Raw genomic sequence first — 12,770 nt, forward strand, 5'->3', positions numbered from 1 at the left:
GCCAAGGCTGTGCAAGTCACGCGCCTGGGCTGAAGCCTTGGGAGCAGCCCCAGCGAGTGGTGGCGGGGCTTTAGGAGAGTCTCTTCTGCCTTCGCAGAGCCCCTGTCGCCACGTGTTTGAGGATCCCTATCGCCCTCCCCACCTCCTGAGAAAGGCCTATGCCGAGAAGCTGAAGGAGGGGCTGCAGGAGAAGGAGAGATGCCAAAGCGCTGCAAGGCAGAGAGCGTCAGAGGGGCCGGCAGAGCTGCACCTCCCGGGGAGAGCGTGGGCAGCGTAAGTGTGTGCCGGGGAAAGCCTTGGGCGGCTCCCACCACTGGAGGCGTCCGGGCTGAAGACGGAAGGCTGGCTCAGCTGGCTGGGCTCTGCCTTCCCAAAGCAGGCAGCCTGTGCTTGCCCTCCCCGCACAGTGACTCCCGGGCACCCGGCCCTCAGCTGCGATGCCTGCTCTGTCCCGGCTCTCGGCCCTGCCCGGCTTCAGCCCCGGCCGATCTGCACTCTCCTCGCCGCAGATGGGTTGGGGCACGAGGGCCCACGAGACGCCACACAGAGCAGCAGGCTGGCCTCAGCAGCACCTCCAAGAACCGCTGGCCTGAGCCAGGCTTTGGGGCGTTGCGGGCCCTTCTGCCCGGCCACAGAGCTGAGGCCCTTTCTTCCGTGTCCTTTAGCAAGGGGGAGAAGACGAGGCTGTTGGAGCGGCGTGGGAAGGCCCAGGGACTGCCAGCCACGCCACGAAGCTGAGAGCAGCCCCGGAGAGTCCAGCGGCAGGGACCTTGGCCCTCACGGTGGCCACCCATCTCAGCGGGAGAGCCGTCAGCAGCGGGTGGCAGGGCCTTTGCAAAGGGGAACGTGCCAAATAAAGGCTGCTGGCGCCTGTGCCCAGCCGGAGTGACCGTGCTGCTCTCCGCACTGCCTTTCTCTGCGGCCAAGGGGACAGGAGGGGCCCTGCAGCCCCCTGGTCGGAGGGTGTTTTGGGCAGGGGGGCGGGTGGGACTGGTCCCGCCAGCCAGTCGCGACAGGCCACGCGACTGGAAGAGCGGTGTCCTTGCCGGGGTACGGGGGCTGCAGAGCACAGCTTCTCTGCATCCGAACACCACTTTGTAAGGGATAAGCAGAGCTCCAGGTCCATGCTGGCCAAAGAAAACCCCATCGGCTGTGCAACTTGCTGGAGTACCACGACAGTCGTGGTATTGCACTGATGTACTATCAATCTATTTTTTCAGGGCATCAGCTTTACTCTTGGGTGATTTCATTGCCAAGGCTGCCTTTGTCTCCAAAGGCTGTAATCAAAATACTCTTTTGCTCAATACGGATGGACTGTCTCCAGCTACGTTATTCATTATACATTCAAAACTTCTATTTCTATGCAGATGAATCTCTGTTTTACTTTGCGTATATGTCTGTGTTGCAGATGTAAACCTGGACCAAATTTCATTGTTTCCCAGACGTCAAACTAAGGATGAACCTGTCCAAAGTTAAAATTTAGACGAGACAAAATTTTTGCTTGCTGGAGTCTCTCTTCACTGTGCAAGTGCTGATTCTTAACACCCTTCCCCCCCTCCGCCCCCCCCCCCCCTTGAAACGTTCGGAAATGAAGCTTATTTTGCAAATACAAAGTGATTCTGTGATTATCTGCATATATTCTGCACTCACACCAGTGTAAAACCACCGTGAATTTACTAAAGCCTGTGAAATCACTTTGGGTTTGTAATGATAAAATCAAAGGAAATTTAGCTTTGATAACTATATTAGTTCTTTTTTCCCTATCGACTATAATGACAATTGGGTAGTGTTTAATAAGAGTTTGCTCCCTTTCCTCTACAGATCTACTCCACTCTTACATACAGAGACGTTTTGCCAGTTCGAGTGCTTAACAGTTTGCTTTCAAACGACGTTTCAATTGCTTTCAATATTTAACGTTGCAGTGTTGATACACTTAATATGGACATATCAATGGATTGTTAAAGCATGTCCCAATACCATTTTCACTCTCCCAAGGAAAGTAAATTTCACAAAAGAGAAACTTCTAACAGGTGGCTAAAAGAAATTGCCTTGTGATTATTTTATGAGAGTGACACATGAAGAAATGTTGACTTCTCTGCACATCTCCCAGGCTACACTGGGTAGTCACCACATCTTCTAGGACAAGATTTGTCTGGTATGAATGTGAGTGTTACTGCGTACATTAATCAGACTTTCATGACACCTGTGTGTTTTGAAAGCATTTCCTTTCTCTAGATGAACTATGGTTTTTAAACTGGAGGGGAGTTTTGCAGGAAACCTGACTGCGGTATTCTTTTTTGTGCCACGGGAAGATTCAGTATTTGAAAGAAAGTCACAGATACACTCTGCTAGCACTGAGCCAGCAAACTAACTTAATTTGGTAGAAACCCCTGATAAGAAACTGTCTGGAGTTTCCAAACAAGCATTCCTGAGGAGGGGAAGTGGAGAGGGAGGTGCTGATCTCTTCTCCCTGGTATCCAGTGATAGGACTCGTGGGAATGGTCCAAAGCTGCACCAGGAGAGGCTTACACTGGGCATTAAGAAGCATTTCTTTACTAGAGAGGGGGGTCAAACACTGGAACAGCTTTCCTAGAGAGGTGGTCAATGCTTCCTGCCTGTCACTGTTGAAGAGGCATTTGGACAATGCCCCTCATAACATGCTTTAAGCTGGTCAGCCCTGAACTGGTCAGGCAGTTGGACTAGATGATTGTTCTAGGTCCCATCCAACTGAAATAGTTCCGTTCTGTTCTGTTCTGTTCTGTTCTATTCTGTTCTGTTCTATTCTGTTCCATTCTATTCTACTCTGTTCTGTTCTGCTCCAATCTGTTGCAACATGTACGTTGTGGAGCTCTCTCCAAGCACAGTACCTTCAGTGAACAACAGGGAAATTGAGAAATTTAAATATATTCTTTTGTTTCTGAGTTAAAAATACAACGTAGGAAACACTTTTTAAAATCACTTACATCTCGGTTTCAATTCCACCGTCGTTATCATTACTGGCTGCTTTTAGGATGAAGAGTTAAGGCATCACTTTGTATTGCAGGCAAAATATTAATCCCACCCCTGCTTTTGTGAAATTTGTAGTATCAAATGCATTAGTGTTTAGAAGTGGCTTCTGTTTCTTTCGTATAACAAATGAAACCTATAGGGAATCCTAATAGAGATTATTTATTATCTATTAGCTGATTGACTGATTGGGCAATATGACCTGTTTCCTCATGGCTTCCTCACAAGAGAAGGCCTTGTTTCCGTTCACTGAACAAACGCAAGATGGAAAGGATTGGGGCCTTAAACATTTTCCGTGGACTTGATGAATCTTGGTAGTTTACTCCCAAAGAAACACCTAGCAGAATTGCCACTCTTCATTTTAGTTAGTTGGGACACAACTACACAGCTTGGTAAGAAAGGGTACTGACGTAGCCGTCGTGTAGTCGTATGCCGTTTACGTAGAAAACTGATTTTGCATTTAACAGTGCTACTGCTGAAAGGCAGCTTCAGACAAATTTTGTCACATGACAGCTAACCATATGTTTTGTAGGGAGGCTGCAGTAAACAGTATGAAATAGTAAAATATTGCCTTCCACATGAGAGAGAGAGAGAGACACTTCCTAACTACTTCACACACCAAAGGATTTTGTTCATCAAACCAGTCCTTGTGTTTCTGTAAAGAGTGAAGGAGAAACTGTTTAAATGCCTCATATTTTGACATTCTAGTTGGCATATATTTAGCTTTTTCTTTTTCTTTTTCTTTTCTTTTCTTTTTTTGGTTTTTTTTGACATGATAAAGTACCATTACAAAAGGAAAACAAATCCATGTGGAAAAATCCTTGGACTTCTGAAAAGAAACTTTGAATAGGGTATCAAACTCTTTTGACTCTCAAAGTCCAATTTGTTAATTGCTGGTTTTTTCCTAAGATACAAACAGTTTTTTCACAATATGCATTATATTGATGTCTCAGAGACGTTTCGTAACTGATCGGTTTGTTCTGTCCTCTGCTGTCATTTCTAAGTTTAGATTCCTCAACTTAGAGCAGAATTTTTTCTCTGAATTATTTTACACGTTGGTCTACTCAGTCCATTTTCTATTCCCCTGGTCCTCAAAGCCATGCAATTCTTCCGGTACTTTATTCCAAAACTGTCTTTGAGAGGGTGGATGGTCCATTGTGACATCACTGTGTGGTGGAGGGTGATATCACCTGGTGGTGGACTGTGACGTCAGCGAGCGATGGACTGCGACCTCGCGTCCCTCGCTGCTTATCTTCGGGCGCCGGCAGAGCCTGGGCCAGTCTGGCTCGTGCCTGGACTCCTGCCGAGCGTGCCTGCAAGGTCTGGAGGGTCGAGCGAGGCTTCTCCTGGTGCTGGGTGGTGCTTTGGGGGCTGCCGTCGGCAGCTCTCGCTGCCCGTCCCGGAGCCATCCCCTGTGTTTCCCCGGCCCTGCCAGGTTCAGGCGGCCGGGCACCGCGAGGCAAGCTTACAGCAGCGGAGGTGAGCTGTGCGGGGAAGCGTCCCCCTGGGGTGGCTGTGGGGCGGGCGATGGGGCTCGGGGAGCCGGGAGGGTGTCCTTCTCGAGGGGCCTGGGCATTCCTTCCTCCCCTCCCCTCCCTTCCCGGGACAGCGAGCGACCATGGCCTCTCTCCCTTTTGCAGCGCGCGACACCCTTTGGCAGTGCCGGCGCCAGCGAAGGGGAGCAGCTCCTCATCCTCAGCCATCCCCAACCTGCTGCGGAGCACGAACATGGCCACGGAAACAGAGTGGAGCTGCCCCATCTGCCGCGATGCTCGAGATGACGTCTCTTACGCGATGCCCTGTCGCCACCAGTTCTGCCTGGGCTGCATCCTGCGTTGGACAGAGGTGAAACCAGAGTGCCCACTCTGCAGAAGACCAGTAGAGAATGTCAGGTTTTCTGTGCTGGGAGAAGACGACTATCTGCAGTGTGTCGTCGCACACCCCGAAGAGTCGCCAGATGATAGCAGCCAGGCAGGCAGCGCTCCCAGCCCCGTGCCCGAAAACAGCCCCCACCACCCTGCGGCGTCCCCTGCATCATCTCCGCAGTGGATACCGTCCCCAGCTGAGCCGGGGGCTGCAGAGCCAGAGGACGTGGGTGGCCTCCTGCCTGTGGTCTGGGCGTATCTTTTCCAAAGACGACAGCATCTCCTCGATCCCGTGCTGCCCTGGCTGCGCCAGGAGCTGGAGGCAATATATGGGGGCCGGTGGTGGGAGGCAAAGACTGCAGAGAGCAGCATCCTGCACGCCCTGTGCGTCCACGGTCCGGATGAAGAGGTCATGCTCCAGATGCTGGAGCCTCTCCTTGGGCACTATACAACATTAGTGGTGTATGGCATCATGCATATCATTGAGTGTCAGTGCAGCGAGGAGGCCTGGAGGCTGCTGTGCCCCCATGCTGCTGGGGAGGAAGGCAACAGCCCTGCGGCCAGCTCCGGCTCCTCCAGCTCCGGCTCCTCCAGCTCCAGCTCCTCCAGCTCCAGCTGCACCGGCTCCCAGGAGGGGACTCCCACCCCTCACCCGAGCTCCTCCAGCGGCCCGTCAGGGGCAGAGCAGGAGCAGCCCCAGGAGCAGCCGGGGCAGGAGGCGGCGGCAGGTCCCTCTGCCCAGGGCTGCAGCCGCAGCCCCTCCGCTCCCGGCCGGGGCAGGGACCGCTCGCCCGGGGGGCCCCGGCGCCCCGCAAAGAGGAGGGCCCCCAGCCCCCAGGACTCTCCCCGGCCCTGCAAGAGGCCGCCTCGCCGGCGGCACTAGCAGGGCCCCAGCAAGAGTTTCTTCACAGAAAAGGAAATAAATGCCTATTTCCCTGGCACTCGGGGTCTCTGGGTGCTGCTTTCTGCCCCTTCTCCTGCTGCCTCTTCCCTTCCCCCCCCCGCGCCCCACCGTGGGTGGCACCAGCCTGCTGGCGGGCACGGCCATGTGCCCCCGGAGCCCCGGGGCCACGAAACCCCAGCAAATCCTGCTGCAGCTGCAGCGCAGCAGATGCCGAGGGCAGAGCGGGCGGGAGGGGAAGCTGGTTTCGTCGCAGGCCTGACGGGGACCGGACTGGGCGTCAGCCCCGGTCTCTGTTGGCAGCCCCCGGTGTCCCCGCCCGGTCCCAGTGCTGTGAGGGGCATCCCGAGCTCTGCCCGGCTGGAAGGAGCATCCTCGGAGCCCTGGACCGCGCTGCGGGCTGTCGGTGTGGGGACAGCCAGGAGGGGTCCCCCCACCCCGGGTGTGCCTGAGGGGCCGGGCAGGGGCTTCCTCTCCCAGCGGGGCGCAGCCTGGCTGGAGCACTCCCACCGCGGGCAGGAGGGCTGTGCAGACGCGGGGGGGGGGGGGGGCTGACAGAGCTCTTCTCCGGGGGCAGCTTGCCAGCATGAAGCCAGAATTCTTGTGGGGAAGAAGATCCTTGTGTCTCGTTTTGCAAGCTGAGCTTCCTATCCCCTTTCGAATCCATTCAGTCCGGCCCCTTGTCAACCTCTCTGTCCCGTGACGGGAATTCATCCGCCCTTTCAAAGCAGCTTTGCTTGAGAGAGAAGAGGTCTGGCTTGCGGCGCGTTGTTGCGCTGCAGTCCTTAGGAAATCACTTGCTGCGGTCCTTACCCACCTTCCTGTCAGACAATTGCAGGTGAAAGACCGAAACTTTGGCAGCTGTGAAGGTGGCCCGACGAGAAGGCAGTTAGGGGCAAAATAATGGAAATTATTACTGTGTTGGCAGGCCTGGTACCAGGTGGGCGAAACAAGGACCCTAAAACATCTGACAATAGCTCAGCTGGCAATCAGGGAGGGCAAAGTGCAATAAAGGAAGAGGTAGAAACATCAAAGGAAGGAAAGGACTACCTACAGACGCTGAAAGTAGCACAGAAAAGAGTAAACGGATAAAACAATGAAAAAATAAGTGTAGGCTGATATTTAAAACAAAAAAATCTCCCGAGCTTGCGTTCCGTTATTGTCAATAAAAGGAGTTGGGATGAGCTATGACCTTGCCACCTCCAGCGCTCCTCTCAGCACCCCACAGAGTGTGACAAAGCAGGACCCTCTCCAAGGTGGGTAGAGGTTTGTCCTGCTGGCGGTGGCTGTGCCTGTGCCCGGGGGTTCGTGTACGTGCGTGCAGAGCTCAGTTTCGGTCGTCTTTGGAAGCAGTGAAGAAGCCAGGTGTGGAAGGGAGTGACCGGCCAAGGAACAGGCTGAATAATCCCCTGAGTTCCCCCGTTTCGAAGGCTTCTCGTGTTCAACAGCCGCTGACAGCACCGCTTCTTCAGCGCTCCCATCTGGCGTGCTGGTGTCTTGGAGGAGCAAGCGTCGGAGCCATGTTCCCGGCCGCAGACGGCCTGTGGGTTTGTGACGGTGTAATTGTGGAGAGCTGTCACAAGAGGGTGCAGAGAGCTGGTCTTCCTACTGCTGGCTTCAGCAGCTGCCTGTTACAGGGCACTAGCAATGACAGCAGCGTGCTCCCTTGTCTGATGGCTTCTCTGCCCGAAAACAGCGTTCTGAACACTACTTTATAACACGGATTCCTTCCTCCTTGGGCTGTGCCTTGGCAGTCAGAGGAGCCCAGCTACTTTCACAGGAGGCGTGAGAACACAGACCCGTAGGCAGAATGTGCCTGTCCGTAGACCTGGTCCCAGCACGGGCGGTGCAGAGCAGCAGTTCCCGGGGTGAGCGGGTGTTTACCCCCTGCGACATGCTTTGTCAGCTTTCTGCCTGTGCCTCTGAGACACTTTGGTTTAGGAGAGGGGCGACCTGAAACCAAGAGGCAGGGATTGGTTCTGACAGAGGAAAGACTTTCTTAACGTCACCCTCTAGTTACACACGAACCCATCCTCGCCCTCCCGCGGGGCCCTGAACTGCGTGGGAAACAACTTCTTGCTGTGTTTTCGGGAATGCAGGAACGACTGGTCTCAGCATAGGCGAGACCTGAGAGTCAGAGCTTCTTCCATAGCTCTCTTGATTCCGCGTTGCCAGCTGAGGACTGGATGGATGCTCCGGCTTCAACGTCTCTGTTTTGCACCCCAAAATTACACACCAAACAGGGGATCTCGAAACACCCTGCTGCTGAGGACACTCCTTCAGTTTCTCCCATCTTGGCCACAACCAGCGTCTCCCCTCTAGAGCAGCACTCACAACAGGGGCACAAACTCAGAAAGCACTGGCATCACCAGGTGGCGGCATCAATCACCCCCCATTTCCAGGCTGCAGGGCAGCGGCACTGTGTCCGTACTCTAAGTCCTTGCCAAGACTCCTCCAGCTCACGGCGGGTGCCTTTGCCAAACCATCGCTGCCTCAGTGGCCATCAGCTGCACAGCGGAAAAAACAAGAACGGGAACCACCGTGCTGCATCCCGCAGCTCTGGTTTCCCAGAAAAACATCAAAGCTTGCTGGAAAAACAGCGAGCGAAGACTCTTCCAGGATAAAATGCAAAATTATGCATTTCATAAGCACCGTATTTCGGGTAAGAGGGGAGTGGGAGAAGCAGAAAAGTTCCGGCAACAGCAAAATATTCCAAAGAATATTAGCTGTGAACACTATTTAATTCTACAAAGTCAGAATTAATTTTTTTTGTCAGTATGAAATGAGGAGTGAGAACATGTTCACCAAAAAGACTGTGGTGGGTTAACCCTGGCCAGGTGCCCACCAAAGCCGTTCTATCGCTCCCCCCCCGCCTCAGCTGGACAGGGGAGAGAAAATGTAACTAAGGGCTCGTGGGTCGAGATAAGGACAGGGAGAGATCACTCAACCAATTACCACCACGGGCAGAACAGACTCAACCTGGGGAAAATTAACTTCATTTATTGCCAGTCATCAACCAGAGCACGGCAAGGAGGAATAAAACCGAATCTTAAAACACCTTCCCCCACCCCTCCCTCCTTCCTGGGCACAGCTTCACTCCCAGATTCTCTACCTACACCCGCCCAGCGGCGCAGGGGGACGGGGAATGGGGGTTACGGTCAGTTCATCACACGTTGTCTCTGCCACTTCATCTTCTTCAGGGGCAGGACTCCTCACACTCTTCCCCTGCTCCAGCACGGGGTCCCTCCCACGGGAGACAGTTCACGAATTTCTCTGGCGTGGGTCCTTCCCACGGGCTGCAGTTCTTCACAAACTGCTGCGGCGTGGGTCCCTTCCATGGGCTGCAGGCCCTCAGGCACAGACTGCTCCAGCATGGGTCCCCCGCGGGGTCACGAGTCCTGCCAGCAAACCTGCTCCAGCGTGGGCTCCTCTCTCCACGGGTCCGCAGGTCCTGCCAGGAGCCTGCTCCAGCGTGGGCTTCCCACGGGGTCACAGCCTCCCTCCGGCATCCCCCTGCTCCGGCGTGGGGTCCTCCCCGGGCTGCAGGTGGATATCTGCTCCACTGTGAACCTCCGTGGGCTGCAGGGGGACAGCCTGCCTCACCATGATCTTCCCCACGGGCTGCAGGGGAATCTCTGCTCAGGCGCCTGGAGCACCTCCTCCCCCTCCTTCTTCACTGACCTGGGGGTCTGCAGGGTTGTCTCTCTCACATGTTCTCACTCCTCTCTCCGGCTGCCGTTTCTGTGCCCCCTGCAACTTTTTTCCCCTTCTTAAATGTGTTATCACAGAGGCGCTACCACTATCGCTGATGGGCTCGGCCTTGGCCAGCAGCGGGTCCGTCTTAGAGCCGGCTGGCCTTGGCTCTGTCAGACATAGGGGAAGCTTCTAGCAGCTTCTCACAGAAGCCACCCCTGTAACTCCCCTGCTACCAAAACCTTGCCACACCAACCCAATACACTCATCCATCTAAAGTGGATCTTTTCATAAGATTTGTCTTATAGACAGTGGTGATGCTAGGGCAGTACGCTCCAGCTAGGCCCACACTAACATTTCAGAAGATCACGTCTCGAGAAACGGTTTCCGCACGCCCGTGCCTTTCTCTCGGTTGCACAGCAGAGGGAAGCACGAGGCCCACGGCGCAATGAACATGCCCTTCCCTCGTCCTTGGGAAACCACTGCGAAAACAGAAAAGAGATCCGTTTATTAAGGACAGAACATTCTTCCACCGTACCACGTAGAGCCCATGAAAAGGGGCGGCAAAATCACTATGTGAGGCAGAACATCTGTGTCCTTAAGGCATGGCAAATTTGAATCACTGGCAGTTAGTAAGGTTGTTGGGGTTTGGTTTGGTTTTTTTTTTTTTTTTGTCCCTGTAGCACTGTGTCTTAGGTGAGAGTTTAACTGCGTGTCGCATGACTGATCTGACGCTGAGAGAGAATAGCCGGGAAAGGAGTTTTGGTCTGCAGTAATTTCTTCCTTCACTCCCATGCTGTTAGGATTTCCTCACGTCTCACTGCTGAGGAAACCGGTAATTACAAGCTTGCCCGAATTCATCTGTACAAAGCCACTGAATGCAGTCTTTTATACATAGGAAACTAGTAGATAAACTCCGCTATCTGCAGATGTCGCTAACGTGACAGTAATCCTTGGAGTATTCCAAGAGGAATAATTCCCACAGGAGTAATCCTCGGGCAGTTTTCCATTCCTCATACTGGAAGAAAAGTTTATGCTTGGAGTATTGTCACAGTGCAAAAATTATATAAAAGTTCAGGAAGATGATTTCTTGTACCAAAATGGAAGCTCCTTCTTCTTAGCATGATATATTAGTCACGACATCAGCTGAGACACGTACAGTGAGGTAATCCTTATTTCAAAGAACAAAGCCGAAACTAGTAAGAACAGCCAGGAGAAACAGAATAAACGTGACGGAAGTAGGACTAAGAAGAGCTTTTCTGACAGGAACAATTTTTTTGCGTCCAAAAGTATTCCCATCCAAAATCACCATCAGAAGTTAAAACATGAAGAAATACTTGTAAGATGAAAATACGGTGAAGTAGACTCACCCCGGCATAAACAAGGAAGCTAATTCTGAACATTTCACTTCAATGTTAGCCGTTACAAGTTTTTGTTACAGATCCACTTCACCGTACCTGTAACAACATTTCTGAAGGAAAAAGGTATTCCATTTGAAAATGTCTGAGCAAGATACTTCAGCAATTTCAAATTCTGATTACTATTTTTAAGCAGCAAGTGTATTAAAGTCGACTCTCTTACGAAAACTTTTAGTTGCAATGAGTCAAGAATGACCACTGAGTAACTAAAACCAATGACCAGAACCCATCTCCAAATTCCTGTTTCCTTACACGAAATGATCCCTCATTAATCTTCAATGTGAAAAATTGCAATAATGCAATCTCTTATTACCTGCGTATGAGAATTAGCCTTTATGGTTCTACTGCAGGCTCCACTGGCAGACCAGCCCCTTGGACCGAGACACGGGTGGGTGTCAGGAGCGCAGAGCTCAGCCCGAAGACTCTCAGTCCCAGCTCCAGCCGGAATAAATGACTTAGGAGCAGCTGTGAGTCCGGGATACTTGGGGCCACGGGGCTCCCCGACCTGCCAGGTCTGCAGGGACGGGACGGTCGGTCCAACACAGCACATGAAGGCGCCTGGCCCTGGAGCTCAGCGCTGGCAGGGGACCCGCATCGCCCCTCGGCATGCTCGGGGGCTGGACACCAGCTGCATGGGGGACAAGGACAGCTCCTGGCAAAGGGGATATCCTGCTCCGCACCCACAGGGGCGAAGACCCACGGCAGGGAGTGCCCCTGGGGACACCGAATAACCTTCACGATGAAAAGCACCTTTCTCATGATAAATCACAATTTTTCTTGTCACATACACACTATCGTAAATACAACCCTTGGTAAACCAGTACAACTGGTAGAGGGGCAGCGCTGAGCCGGGTCCGCGGGGCTCGCCAGGGTGCTGGCAGTGTCAGCAATGCTCTGCACAGAGAGAGCCATGGGAGCCCCAAGGCTGCCCCAACCCTGCCGCCCCGAGTGCTGCACCAGGAGCTTCAAGTGCTGTTGTTCCTTTTTACGGATTTATCGTATTCCCTGTTGCTCAGCTGAGCAGGATCCCTCCAAGGACGCAAAGTCCTCTCCTGTGGCTCCCCTACCACATCCCGGGGTCTTCAGCCTGGGCAAACACACCGCAGAAGTTGTGATGGGACCCTCTCCACGTTACCCGGGATGGTGGGTGAGGGTCATCCCCCCGCCTGCACATGCTTTGTGATTGTCGGTGTGAAATTCCCTGCACAGTAATCTCAGGTGCTAGTGGTCTAATTTAAACACGGTATTTCTTATGAATGGAAAATAAAAGGAGGAGGTAAGATCAAAACAGTCTGTACTTTGTGTCTGTTCGTACATCTGGCTGGAGTTAAGCTAGGAAGGTATGCTGGGTTTAGTTCCAGTCTATAAAAATACCTTACATTTTAATACATTTTTCCTTTGGCACCTCTTTGGTCTTTTTCCAACCCTGCAAAGTGCAGTCCCAGCCAGACAGCAAATCACAGACGATAGAAAGAAACGGCTGCATATTTTTTTCCTGCCTCCTGTCATTTTTATACCTAGACACCAATAAATAGGCGTGTTCACAAGTGGGCACAGGCTTCTGTTCTGAAGGAGATATATGCTTCTGCAGAAACTTTTTTCTTTTCCCTATCCTTCCCAGAAAAAGAAGAATTAGAAAATCCAGACCCCAGCTTGGAAGTTAAAACAAGACAGATGTGCTTTTTCCTTCTACATTTTCCCACGACTCCTTGAGGATTTTTTGTTCTCATAAGGCTACCAACATTGACCTGAAAAGTTGCTAGGTGCTTTGAATGAACCATGTAACGGGAAACATTGAGCTTTTAGAAGCATTTGTAAAGCCTCATCTTTAACCAGTATGCATCCCCAGGTTGCATTCACTGACTTAAGGAGATGTTACAGGCTATG

At 52.6% G+C, this 12,770-nt stretch overlaps 1 long non-coding RNA gene across 1 annotated transcript; it reads right to left on the reverse strand.

Moving 5' to 3' along the window:
* Positions 1 to 8,752: 8,752 nt before the first annotated feature.
* LOC128137319 (uncharacterized) lies at positions 8,753 to 12,527 on the reverse strand. The gene is made up of 2 exons (XR_008233663.1): positions 11,197 to 12,527; positions 8,753 to 9,947 (listed from the first exon to the last, which is right to left on the reverse strand). It is a non-coding gene; the product is annotated as an uncharacterized LOC128137319 (long non-coding RNA).
* Positions 12,528 to 12,770: the final 243 nt, after the last annotated feature.

The sequence above is a fragment of the Harpia harpyja genome, chromosome Z (assembly GCF_026419915.1).
Source record: "Harpia harpyja isolate bHarHar1 chromosome Z, bHarHar1 primary haplotype, whole genome shotgun sequence".
NCBI classification, from domain to species: Eukaryota; Metazoa; Chordata; class Aves; order Accipitriformes; family Accipitridae; genus Harpia; species Harpia harpyja.